We start from the raw sequence: 12,068 nt of genomic DNA, 5'->3' as shown, positions 1-12,068 counted from the left end.
GACTTTACAATGCAGATGCAGAAGTGTGTTGCCTGACAAATACAAGATTGGACAAAAAACTGACGCTTACAATCGTGGAAAGCATGGGAATACAAAGATCATTTAAAGACTGGCTAATATAGTAACAGATGTATTTAATGATGTGCAGTAACCCAAAGCAACCAATCCCTGAGCAGCCTGCATTGGTCTTAATGAACTTGATTGCTGCAAGCACATGAGTCTAATTGCTCTTTGTACTCTGTTTTAGGAGGATCCTAAATATGTAAGTGCAGGCAAGTGTATCAATATGGTGCAAGAATTTTATATATTACTTCCACATACCTGTGCAAGGTCTCTCGTATATCAGATGTGGCTCACTAATTAGGTAAAAAAAAAAAAAAAAAAAAACTGTTGGGTGCCTCTTGCAAGTAGGGAGAGGTGTTCTTTGCAGCCCCTGATGACTTGCTTGGGTCAGTTTCACCTGTACAGGTGCTTTTCCCAGGTGCCTCTACTGGCTCTGCTTCTCCTTTACAATTTCACGCTCCTTCTTTCTGTGCTTTTAACCTGTTCGCTCTGTTTCAGTCTCCCTGTGTCTCTATCTCCCCGTATCAAGGATTTGTCTGACAGTGGCACACAGGTTGCAAACCAATCAGGGGCTGAGAAGGTGGAGAGAGGGGGAGTGAGTGGGAGTGAGGGAGAGAAAGCTATAAATACATAGGGAGAGAGAGGGATGGACACAAAGAAAGAGTGAACATTTAAAAAAGGGAAATTGAGAAAAAAGGTGAAGAAAGAATGAAGAAGAGAGATGCATTAACTATTTTTTTCCTAGCTGTGCAGCATATTGTGTGCATCTCTGCACTGATGCTATCAGTGGATACATGTAATATTGCAAATCATTCATTATTGAGGCAGGGGAAATGTTATTTCCCCAAAGGGACCGATGGCATTGGAAAAAAAAAATTCCCTGTCTGTAACCCTTTCCACTGTAGCACTTAATATTAAAAGAGGTTCCCTGTTAAGTGGCAGATAGTGAGTTAATGGGAGTCATGGAGTGACCTCCCCCACTTCACTGCGTCATTCCTCACACTCATTCTCCCCCTCTCTACCTCATTCATTTTTCCGCATGCATCCATCCATTCCTGCCCCATTCATATCCCTCTCCTCTGCTAACCCCTGCTCACTGACACACATACCAATGCACACATAGCTTGTACTTATGCAGCAGCCATCTGGGGGGGGGGGGGGGGGGGGTACAGACATCATCCTATATAATCAATTGCATATCTATTACATGGTCCAGCAAACACTTTCTGCATATAATGCTGCAAGCCTCTGCCTTTCCAAAAATAGCCTATAGCATGTACATGTGCGTCCAGAAAAGTCATACAAAGTATTTTAGATGAGCAGCCCACATGACGCACAACACAGTAATTAAAAAATATTTATTTATATTCCAAACCGTATACAGGCTTACAAGAGAACAATGGATTTTTTTTTTTTTTGTTCAAATCGACAGCGAGGATAGCAATGAATAATATTAAGCAACTCAGAGAATGGTAAATCCAGGAAGTCAAATTTCCCTAGGTGACGGAAAGAACATCACGTTTGAAGAAAGGGGTTGGTGGCAAAGGGCTTGCAAGTGTCTGCGGTAGCAGGCTGGGGATTCCTCTTCCAAGATCCTGTATAAAACAAAAGACAGGCAATCAGGCACAGGAAGAATAGAAACAGCGAGACACTGTACTGTACATAGCAGTATCCAAGCCCCTTTCACCTCTTGTCAGAATAGAAATGATGCCATGACATGCATTCTTAGGCATTTGCATACTGACAGCCTTTGTTAGCGTTTTTGAATAATGTGATGAAAAGGAATAATAGAGATGATTTTACTAAAAAAAAAAAAAACTGGAAAAGACTTACAGATGTGGGATTAAAAAGAATTTGTCACCACTCATATCCAGGACTAGCATTTCCCCCCCTGAATGCAGTTTCTTTTTATTAGAAAACAGGAATATTAATAAACAGAACTTGCACACACAGAAAAAATAATCACTTTCAATACTGATGTTTCAGGGACACCAGAATCTTCCAAGTGATCCTGAACAGAATGATGAGTTATGACTGGCATAACAATCAGGTATGCCTCCGTGGACATTATGCCACAATTGAGAGTTTTATCACAACTGTAAGCCATGATAGTCTGCTGTGTGTCTGAATGGTGGCAATAGTTGGATCTCTCTAAGAGTGAGTGGAATGATGTCAAAGCTTTGAGGGATAATTGTATAATCATCATTATACCAACAGACAAGCATTCACTGTGTTGGATAATAATGTATATCTTACTTAGGCAGATCGGTATCTTCCGATATATAAATATCCAGTCTTGGACAGTGCTAAGGATGTGCAAATATGTACGGATTTCAGTGGATAATGGATGGATATCCAGTTATACTAACAATTTTTTGCCATTCAATAACCTATGACACTAGATATTTCTGGCAGCCTAAAGTTTACAGCACATTACGTTAATGGAATAACACACTGTGCACTGTGAGGACCTTCTTCAACATCTGTCATCTTTGTAATCTTTTATTCCTGACAATGGGCTCAATGCTGTAAAACGTGTTTTCAATATTTCATTATGCTTTGCCCAATATTTCTCCACTACTTTACATTTAAAATATTTTGTTTCTAGCAGGGGCGTAACTTCAGGGGTTGCAATTGCAACTGGGCCCCATGCTCCAGAGGGCCTATGCAGCTCCCCTGTACACCTGGATAGGAGGGGTGGAGGGAGCAGCATGTAGAAAAATCCCTAGCCTTCTTTTTCCTCCTGTAGCTGCAGGAGGAAAATGGAGGAGATTGGTTCCTCTGTATGCTGCCCCCACCACTCCTCATATCCAGTTCACATGTGTTCTGCTGTCTCTGGGCCCCTGTGTGCTCCCCTGGTCCCCCCGCCCCCCCTAGTGTGCTCCCTCCCCTCTCCTGCCGGCTGCTGCAGGGGATGTGTTACAATAGAGAACCAGTAAGGGGTCGGTAAATATGTAATTTACCAGCTCCTTCCTTTTCTGAATGGACATAGTCATAGTCAGTGACATTGTAAAATAAATAAATAAATAAAATGTTAAAAAATAATAAAATACCAAAAAAAAAACTACTGACACCAGTGGGTGAACTTCCAGGATCGCAAAGGTCACACTTGCAACCGGGCCCTGGCATTCCACCACCGTAGGGAGGCCCCAAGATGGCAGGAAGGGGGCCCACTGCAGAACTTGTGAAAGGGTCCCGCTGCATGACCATAATAAAGGGCCCCACAACAAGAGTAAAGGGTCCCAGGATCAGTGGGAAAAGCCCCAGGCATGAAGGGAAGGACCCCCTGCCCAGGGATCCGGGGGGCCCTTCATGGTTTCTTGCACCGGGCCCTGAAGGTTCTAGTTATGCCTCTGGTTTCTAGCATACCACTGTGAACAGATAAATCCACTCTGGGTACCACAACTACTTCAACAGCTAAGGGGACAACAATGGGCAAGTTGATTGTCCTGTTATCTGCAAACCTCATTATGGGTGAAGAAAGATTCATCTATATGGATGCCACCCATGTGTTTAGGTAGATGCCCTCTTTTAAAAACATTTTTCATTATTTGGAAATCTATACAACACCAATCTGAGAACTGCATCTGCATATTAAATGGTATATTTCCCTCTACTGTATTCAGAGGAAAATTGGTGCTGACTCGAATTCAGAGGATTAGCAGGTTGAGTTTTATGCATATGTAGAAAGAAGGTAGAAGCCTTAAAGTTCTTCTTCAGGCTGACCCCAAACATTAGTATACAAGCCTCTTTATGTCGATCTACAAATAATATACCAGATGGTATAAATCAGGGGTCTCCAAACTGTAGCCATTTGATTGCCTTTATCCGGCCCTTGGGGTACAATTCCTTCCACTGATATGAGCCACTATTCCTCCCACTGACACCAATGATGAGGAACTAATTCTCCCACTGATGCCAGAGATGGGGCACTTTTCCTCCCACTGAAACCAATAATGTAATTTTATTTACTCTCACTGACCACCAAGCCTATGGCATTGTTTACTTCCACCAATGCCAGGGCATTTTCTACTGCCCCTGGCCACAGTCCGCCCCCCCCCCCCCCCTAAAGTTTGAAGGGCAGTAAACTGGCCCTAGGGTTCCTTGAGAATTGAGCAACGGTAGATTGATCTCCCACCTTCACTGATCATCAGTGCAAGGCAGTATTTTCCACTACTTCTAAAGTAGCGTTAGAGTGGACACTAAGAACGCCACATTACTTATTCTGATATGTAAACCTTTCTTTGATGTATTATTCGCACTATTGTATCATGAGCTGTAAGCATAATCCTTTTTTAGCAGAGTTCCCAGAGAACCTGAAAATTATTTCAAGGGTTCCATAGTGGTAAAAACCTTGAGAAAGAATAGAGTCTTCAAACCTGTTCATGCAGTACGATTGTCAAACTGAGGAATAGTAAACACGCATTAGAGTGAATACAGTATCATGTCAAATTGCAGGTAAATTGCAGGTAAATGGTATAATGATGACATAAAATATGTGCTCTTTAATGATATGCTTTTCCCTTTAAAGTTCTTATAAAAATGAGTTCTTATAAAAATGATAAAGAATAGTGATGCTGTAAACATGTTTGCACTTCATTGGAATCCATGAATGACATACATACCGGTATATGGGAATTGTTTGACCTGATCTTTGCTTGGTCACCCACCTATCCACAGCCTGGAATTTTGACAGTAGTGGAGCAGCAGAAGAATAATGAGTTTACCTCCCCTTCTGTCAGCATGTTGTCAGCACATGTACATTGCAAATGTTATTAGACACATATCTGCAGTAACTGCAATAATTGGTATCTTCTTCTGTCTACCTGGAGGCAGATCAGAGTTAAAAAGAACCTGTAAGCTCAGAAGCATGGACCCCATCATGCCGTAGGAAACTCTGGGTCTGTCATCCTTATCTTTGCTTCACTATTTTGTACATCATTGAAACACTGGAACGAGCATGTGTATACCACCAATATTTTTGGTGGGGGGAGCAGGAGATGACTTTCAGAATGTCAAAAAGCTAGCATAATCCTCCATAATGAAATGTCAGAATTTTTTAATAGTTTCATAAATACATCCAATGGCTTTATAAAGCAGGTGTCAATGTAAATGAAGAAAAAGAGTCAGGATCGTTTTGAATTGTGGCTGATATACCCTTGCAAGACATCTAACCATGATTGGGCAGCAGGGTGCCCAAGTTGTTAAAAAGATATTTCAACTTTGAAGGCAGTTAGGCAAACCTTTTTTTCTAAGTGAGTGAATAGATCTGCTACGTTTTAGATCCATGGTGAACTGACCTAAATCACAGCCAGATGATATCTACAAATATCTCTAGATTCACCATTTTTCTATTTTTATAACCTTTATAATAATATGAAGACATCAAACATACAGGATAAAATTGTCAGCGCTTTTGGCTCAGTAAAGCCCTTCATTTAGCTGTAAAAGGAAGGTTTTAGAATTGGCTGTAGGTAGGCAGTTGGTTTATACTTGCAGCAGTTTTTTTATAGGTTCGGTTGTGTGTAAATGTTGTACTGCTCTGCTAATAACTGTGCCAGAGTGATCCTTTGTTGCTCAACTAATAACCACCACCAGCCACCATTAACCACTTAAGCCCCGGTAGATTTTACCCCCTTCCTGACCAGGGGGTATTTTGCAATTCGGCACTGCGTGATTTTAACGGACAATTGCGCGGTCGTGCGACGCTGTACCTAAACTAATTTGACGTCCTTTTTTTTCCACAAACAGAGCTTTCTCTTGGTGGTATTTGATCACCTGTGCGATTTTTTGATCATGCGCTATAAACAAAAAAAGAGCGTCAATTTTGTAAAAATAACAATATTTTTCAGATTTTTTTATATGAAATTCCCCCCAAAAAAATGTAAAAATCACATTTTTTTTACATTTTCGGCCAATTTGTTTTATGCTACATATGTTTGGTAAAAAAAAAATCGCAAAAAGCTTATTTTGATTGGTTTGCGCAAAAGTTATCGTGTTTACTAACAAAGAGAAAGATTTTTGTTGTTTTTTTTTTTTTAATGAGTAATGGTGGCGATCTGCGATTTGTTTTGCGGGACTTCGACATTGCGGCGGACAGAGCGGACCCTTGACTGACATTTTTGACACTTTTGGGGTTACCAGTGACATTACTGCAGTAATCAGTGCTATACATATGCACTGTTACTGTAAAAATTACACTGGTAGTGAAGGAGTTAACTGTATTGGAGAGGGAGGGGTTAAGTGTATCCTAGGGGCGTGTTTCTAACTGTGATTGGCTGTGGCTACTAGTGTAAGAACAGAGATCAACGGTCCTACATAGTAGAACCGTCTGATCTCCATTCTTACACAGGGGAGACTGACAGGCGGCTGTGTTTACATTAGCCGTCTGCCTTTCTCCCGCTCTAATGGACGATCGTGAGTGCCCGGCGGACATCAGGTCACGGGCCCCCCCGGGCATGTGCCCGGCGGACCTGATGTCCGCCGGGCACTCACGATCGTCCATTAGAGCGGGAGAAAGGCAGACGGCTAATGTAAACACAGCCGCCTGTCAGTCTCCCCTGTGTAAAAATGGAGATCACACGGTTCTACTATGTAGGACCGTTGATCTCTGTTCTTACACCAGTAGCCATGTCCAATCACAGTTAGAAACACGCCCCTAGGGACATACTTAACCCCTCCTTCCCCAATACAGTTAACCCCTTTATTATAGCACTGATTACTGTAGTAATGTCACTGGTACCCCCAAAAGTGTCAAAAATGTCAGTCAAGGGTCCGATCTGTCCGCCGCAATGTCGCAGTCCCCGCAAAAAAAATCGCAGATCGCCGCCATTACTCGTTTAAAAAAAAACAACAAAAATGACAAAAATCTTTCCCTTTGTTAGTAAACGCAATAACTTTTGCGCAAACCAATCAAAATACGCTTATTGTGATTTTTTTTTACCAAGCATATGTAGCAGAAAACAAATTGGCCAAAAATGTTAAAAATTTAGATTTTTACATTTTTTGGGGGGGGGGGAATTTCATATAAAAAAAATTTGAAAAATATTGTTATTTTTGCAAAATTGTCGCTATTTTTTTTTATTATAGCGCATGATCAAAAAATCGCACAGGTGATCAAATACCACCAAAAGAAAGCTCTATTTGTGGGAAAAAACATTTTTCCTTCTCAGCTCATGTTGTGGTCCTATGAAAAATCTACCACAATCTAAGTAAAACAGGAGTTGAAATCCTCCAGAGATCTTTCAGACCTTGCCTAGTCCACTAAGAAAGGAATATGTTTTAGTTCTTATAAGACTCAAAAGCATATTGCCATTGTGGTAAGTTAATTGGCACCCTAAAATTGATCCAACCATGTGCATATGCATGTGCATGGCTGTGATCTAGAACGCTATTGCTGTAGTACAGGGGACTCCACACTTTGTAAATAAAGTGTCAGTGGAAGGACATCGTTGGTGTCAATGAAAGGAATAGTGCCCCATTGTTGCTGACAGTGGGGAGAATGTTGTCCCAAGAACCGGATAAAAGCAAGCATAGAGCCGCATCCGGCCCCTTTTTCACAGTTTGGAGATCACTGCTGTAGTATATTAGAAGTTGCTCTTGATGCTGGTAACTGATGTTAAGGGTTTCGTTTTCTCCATAATGCACAGTGGATTTGTAGGTGTTACATACTTTTTCAAAATGCCATAATTATTTAGACAACTATAGCCAACACCCATTTGTTTTAGATAGAGAATGGAATGGTTAAATCCCTGACCATAAAATTTTGGATTCCAAGTCATGGATATAGATTCACTTTAAATGTGGCTTATTGTTCCATTTTTATGCTTGACATAATATTATGGTGACATTTTGGTTATTGCTTCATTTTTATGCTTGACATAATATTATGGTGAACATTTAAACAGCAACACATTGATAATAAATCTATGGCTTCCGCACTTATTGGGAAAAACACCATCTTTCTGTGCTTGTTAATGTGTTCTTCGATAACATTAGCATCTTTTTTATCAGCTGGACCGGCAAAACACCAGCCAGCTGGAAACTCTAAATGCAAGGCTGTCCACAGATTCAACTGAATTAAAGCAGAACTAAACTGTATCTGAGCACTACAAACTGGAAATGCTAATAAATTGAGTTTTAATATTTAAGGCAAACTCACTCATTCATCCATGTCTCTATGCTTTATTTTGTTGAGAAATCACTTTGATAAAACCCCCCTGGCATTTCTAGCTGTGGCCATCTTGAATAAGTGTTGATAGCATTTACTTCCTGGAATCCACCTGCCCTTAGATCAGGCATGCAGGTGGGAAAGTGTGCATAGCTGGTGCTTAGCTGAAAAAGCCCCTCCTCCAGATGGAAAATAAAATGCTCAGGAAGACGCCTGGGATGTATGACATCTAAAAACTACTATAGCCATCACATATTGGCATCGGTAAACAACATATTACGATTTTGTTGTGGGGTACCCTGTGCTGAGCAACACAAAAAATAAATGTCAGATGACCACAGCACCTTCAGTAAATCTGCCATCTGCATAAATGTCAGATGGCCATAGCAGAAGATCAGAGTGGGAGGAAGTCTCCTCCCCTGCTCTGTCCATCACTCTCATGCCCTGCTCCAGACTTCCCCTCAGTCTAAGTTCTCATTGTATATGATCTTCTAATGAGTAAGTTGAGAGAGGAGGGAGAGTTGTTCTGGGTTCTGTACCTTGGGGGAGGGAATGGGGGTTGTCTGTACTGAGGTTTCTCTATCTGTGTGTGTGTGTAGGGGGGGTAGGTGGTTGGCTGTACTGAGGGTTGTGTTTATGGTGGTGGTGTCTGTACTTGTAGGGCATGGCGATGTCTGAACTGGGGAGGGGGTAGAGTTTTATGTACTGAGGGTTCTGTACTGGAGAGAGAGGTGTCTGTACTGAGGTATCTGTACTAGAGGGAAGGGTGTCTGTACTATGTGGTCTTTAGTGGGGAAGTCTCTACTGAGCCAGTGGGCTGGAAGGGAGATTAAGGCACATCAGGAAGGTTAGTCTATACTGAGGGGGTCTGTGCTGGGGGCCAGTCTGTCCTGAGGGGTCTGTGCTGGGGGGGGTCAGTCTGTGCTGAGGAGTCTATGCTGGGTTGTCAGTCTGTACTGATGGGTCTGTGCTGAAGATCAGTGTGTACTGAGGTGTGTGTCCTAGGGGAGTCAGCCTGTACTGAGGGGTCTATGTTGAGGGGGGGGGGGGGGGTCATTCTTTGCTGCAGGGTCTGTGCTGAGGGGGTTGATCTGTGCTGACTGGTTCTGCTCTAGGAGGGTCAGTCTGTGCTAGGGGTCGGTGTGTACTAAGGGACCTGTGCTCAAGGGTTTCCGTCTGTGCTGGGGGGGGCGGGGCTCAGTCTGTGCTGAGGGGTTGGTCTGTGCACAGGGAGTTTGTCTGTACTGAAGGGGATCTGCGCCAGGAGGGCCAGTCTGTAGTAAGGGGTCTGTCCTGAGGGTTGGATCTGTACTACGGGGTCTCACTGACTACCAATCTTTAGTCAAGTCCAAGAGCTGTGTTTGATAGCACGGTCTTTGTGCCGGGAGCATGCAGTGCACATATAGAACACCGCCCAGCAACATATGTGTGGTGTGTGGGTGTTGGAGCCCACCCTTTTGCCACTGCATATGTGTTGGGTGGTCATATAGGGGTAAAAGCATATTTCGTGGGTGAAAGGGTTGTAGCATATATTTGATGAGTATAGGCTGAGTAGACTCAGGTATTAGGGTTAATCCCCTCCCACTGTTAATGCAATTTAACCACACCCATAATTTGACACAGTGGATGAACCATACAGGTTTTTTTCTTTAGACACTGTTTTAGAGGGGGAGATGAAAAAAAATGACTGACTCCGGGTGCCAGATGTGCTACGTATGCCACTGAGTGTAAGTTCACCTTTTTAGAAAGAGGTGTATTTACCCCCATGGGTAATGAGCCATCAGTATTCATGCAGCTAGTGCAGCTGTCCAAGGATTTGAAATCCCCACTCTTCTCCCTCTTCTCTCTGCAGTGCTTCTAGGATGAATCTGTGCCAGCGCTGACCAATCTGAATCGTTCTGATCTTTCCCAGGAGCGGTATAAAGAGAAGAGGGAGAAGAGCGAAAATTTCAATTCCCCAGATCACTGCACCAGCTGCGTGGACTTAGGCAGCTCATCACCCATGAAGGCAAATACAGTTGGGACCATGGGGGGTGGGGAGTGTGTAGGGTGTTAGTTCACCTTTTCATTTCTCTGATGAATTAACCCTTTAAGGGCCAAGCTAATTTCTTTCACAGTTGTCCGTCCTGTTTTGAAGCTAATGGACTGTGAGGACTGGATAGAGAATGGGCAGTTACAGCTTTGAACTCTGTTAACTTAAAGGGAGAGTTGCTGCTCTTGTGTGATGTCATGGCTGTAGCAGTCTCTAATTCATAACTATTTATGGAAGGGCTCCAAAGAAATTTGAATATATACTCTCCTAGATGTTCAAGCTGCTTCTGCAATACAATCAATATGAATGAACAATACAAAGGGTTCTGAGATCAAAGAATATGTTCACAGTTAGAAATGTTTTTTTTTTTTTTTGTCCAGCAGTGTTCATTTCATTGACGCTAAAACTAAAACAATTCAGATAACTAAAATATGACTAAAGCTAAAATAGAGTTTTAGTCAAAAGACTAAAATATGACTAAAACTAAAATGGCATTTTAGTCAAAACACTATGGCTAAAACTAAATTGAAATCGGATGTCAAACTTAACACTGCACTACCATATAATAATACATAGGGGGGCATCTACTAAGCAGCTGAAAATAAAAAATAAAAGAAATGAAGAAAAAGGCTTTTTTTTTTTTAAATAATTAATGTTAGTAAGCAATATGTACAAAGGCATTTCAGCCAGTAGAGTCTATAGTTTATATATATATATATATATTTTAAAGTTGCACTTCTGTTTATCAAAAAGCAATATTTTTGTTTGTTTAGGAAACTTGGTTTTATTTAACTACTTCCGACTGCCCGTCGCAGTTTTACGTCGGTACTTTGACAGTAGCTGCCATAACCCCGGTATTTTCTTTTCTCACATGAAAGTGGTCCCAGTGGCGAATTTGCCGCAGGATCGCTTTTATGGGCAGTGGGAGAGGTGCCCCCTTCCCGCCGCTTCCTGGTCATTTATCCCGCCAACTGGAGCCGTTGGTAGCAGGGAAAACGATCCAGTCCATTGCAGTCACAGGCAGGAAATCGAGTGAGGGCAAGATGGCCCCAACTCGACTCTATGGCCTTGGAGCGATGTCATAAGTTGCTTCCGCCCAACGGCCTTATTGGGGCCCATTTTTTTTTTTCGCTTTTAAGGGTAGATGTTAGATCTGAGGTCTTTTTGACCCCCGATCTCACATTAAAGAAGTGTCCTGCTTATTTCTATTACAAGGGATGTTTCCATTCCTTGTAATAGTAATAAAAGTGATAACATTTTTTTTTTTAAAGGTATAGTATAAAAGTAAAAAATAAAAGGTAAAAGAAATAAGAAAAATAAAATTAAAGCTCCTCTGAGCTCGCATCCACACATGTAAACGGTGTTTAAACCACACATGTGAGGTATTGCCACAATTCTTAGAGCGAGAGAAATAATTCTAGCCCTAGACTTGGCGTAACATTATCTTTCACATTATAGAAAAAAATTGGGTGGCTAACTTTACGGTTTTCTTATTTTTTAATTTAAAAAAGTGTATGTTTGTAAGACTGCTGCGCAAATACGGTGTGGCATAAAGTATTGCAACAATCTACATTTTATTCTGTAGGGTCTCTGCTAAAAAATATATATAATATTTGGGGGTTCTAAGCAATTTTCTAGCAAAAAGTACTCGTTTGAGTTTGGCAATTCTAGAGAAATACTTAAATAATGCATCACAATTTAACTAAACCCATTAGATTTTAGTCAACTAAAATGTACTGGAGATTTTAGTCAACTAAAATATGACTAAAACTAAAACAATTCAGATGACTAAAATACGACTAA

General features: G+C 41.5%; 1 protein-coding gene across 1 annotated transcript in view; it reads right to left on the bottom strand.

Annotated features, from left to right (window-relative positions):
• Positions 1-1,406: 1,406 nt before the first annotated feature.
• Positions 1,407-12,068, bottom strand: part of RAC2 (Rac family small GTPase 2) — a 126,438-nt gene continuing 115,776 nt past the window's right edge. Inside the window, exon 7 of the mRNA XM_082265418.1 lies at positions 1,407-1,658. The gene's annotated coding sequence lies outside the window, so the exon portion shown is untranslated. The remainder of the gene's footprint in view (positions 1,659-12,068) is intronic.

This window comes from Pelophylax lessonae (assembly GCF_965119305.1).
Source record: "Pelophylax lessonae genome assembly, chromosome: 8".
NCBI classification, from domain to species: Eukaryota; Metazoa; Chordata; class Amphibia; order Anura; family Ranidae; genus Pelophylax; species Pelophylax lessonae.
This window is presented reverse-complemented; position numbering and strand designations above follow the sequence as displayed.